The sequence below is a fragment of the Austrofundulus limnaeus genome, unplaced genomic scaffold, assembly GCF_001266775.1.
Source record: "Austrofundulus limnaeus strain Quisiro unplaced genomic scaffold, Austrofundulus_limnaeus-1.0 Scaffold1920, whole genome shotgun sequence".
NCBI classification, from domain to species: domain Eukaryota; kingdom Metazoa; phylum Chordata; class Actinopteri; order Cyprinodontiformes; family Rivulidae; genus Austrofundulus; species Austrofundulus limnaeus.
The window spans coordinates 24,116-25,824 of record NW_013954322.1 but is presented as its reverse complement, the minus strand read 5'-3'; the positions used below and the strand labels follow the sequence as shown (position 1 = coordinate 25,824).

General features: G+C 34.4%; 1 protein-coding gene across 1 annotated transcript in view; it reads right to left on the bottom strand.

Annotated features, from left to right (window-relative positions):
• Positions 1 to 831, bottom strand: part of cunh18orf54 (chromosome unknown C18orf54 homolog) — a gene marked incomplete in the record, with an annotated part of 5,893 nt that extends 5,062 nt beyond the window's left edge. The window contains 1 exon segment of the mRNA XM_014033981.1: positions 569 to 831.
• Between the last annotated feature and the right edge of the window lie 878 nt (positions 832 to 1,709).

The window sequence follows — 1,709 nt, the reverse complement described above, 5'->3', positions numbered from 1 at the left end:
ATATTATATACTGTGTTTAATGATCACATATAATCTATAAATGCAGGATTGATTTGATGATGTTTTGGTGACATCAGTGGTTTTAGTCAGAAAAATGCATCATGATGAAAACAGAAGAGAAGAAAAGAGAAACATTTACACAACACATCACATCTCAAATGTCAGTAACAACCACATCATTTATGTATTTGAACAGGGAGTGAGAGTAAATAAGTTTGTCTTTTTCCCACTCCTTTTCAAGTTAAATGTTTTTATATTCTGCTAACAGCTAACATTGTTGAATATGAATACATATTACGCAGTAATTATCTCAAACTATGAACTTATAACCCAGATATGGTTTCATGTTGTTGTTTTAAAGTTTTGTTAGCATACCAGCTAACTACAAACTTATATTTTCTTTTTAAAACATTACTTTGATTTTAGAAAACCACTTGTTTGTTATCTTTAGGACAGTTATGTTTCTAAATAAAACCTGGTCAAACAGACTTAGTTTGGCTGAGTTTTAAAGTGTTTGCAGACAAACATTTAGACATAAATCTCCGAAGTTAACTCCGCTAAAACTCACCAGAGTGGTTAAATTAAAGCGAACAGAGCGGCGAAGTTTAAAGTATTTATAAAAAAAACCTGGTTTACTGTAAATTAAAAAAAGATTTAGGCTCCATAACGACTTCTTTTCCGGTCCTTCGTGTCGTTAAAGACGGATATTCAAGGCTCCCGGGTGACAGTAAACTGCTAGCTGCTCTGGAGTCAGATTAGCCTGACGGCACAGGGACGATGACGTCATCACGCAACCCGGAAATGCACCGTTTCATTGATTTTTGTGTTTGATTCCTTTTTTAAATTTTATTTGTGCAGTTTTATAATAAACAATAAACTTTACTAATGAATAGAACTGTCCAGGATCTATTTTTCCTCACAGGCTCTAAGACTTTCTTTTTGACTGAAAATTTGGTCTTAATTTATTGTGTTTCTGAAGTTTTTAAGTTTTCCTTTGGAGTCTGACTGAGAAATGTTTCTAACTCTTTTTTTTAAACCACATAGACCGCTTTCTAAACTCAAGAGATGAATCAGTGTTTGTGTCGAAACATGAGAGGAAACAYGTTTTAATTTGGATAGCACATTTTTTCACTCTTTTCACAGCCGAATTACAAAATACTGTCTTAGAATAGAAAATGAACCTCTCAYAATTATAGTGTGCTACCTAATAAACAGATTTTTTTAAATGGCACTGCTTATAATATACAATAATGTTAGCATAAATGGATAACACAATAAAGCATAAAGCTTATTTCCATTGTGGTCCAGCATTTAATGTTTCTGAAACATGACTATGATTTAACATGTTATGCTTTTGACTTTACATCTGATAAATTTAAGATAATGTGTCATAAATATTAACATGTGATTTTGGATTACAGGGTGTCCAATCGGGGTCCTGCAGGTCTCTTTTCCTGCATGTTTTAGAGGTTTTAGAGGTTTCCCTGCTCCAGCACACCTGATTTTAATGAACGAGTGATGATTAGCAGAACCTGAAGAGGTAATTCAGTCACTGTCAGGTGCAGACAAGTACAACTCCCTGCTGGCTCTGTGAGCACTGTAACCAGATCCATCCAGGCCTTCTTTAAAACTCAACATCAACTTTCTGAAAAGTGCTTTAAATGTGCAAACACCCACCGCTACCAACATCTGACTGCACTTTCCCCTCC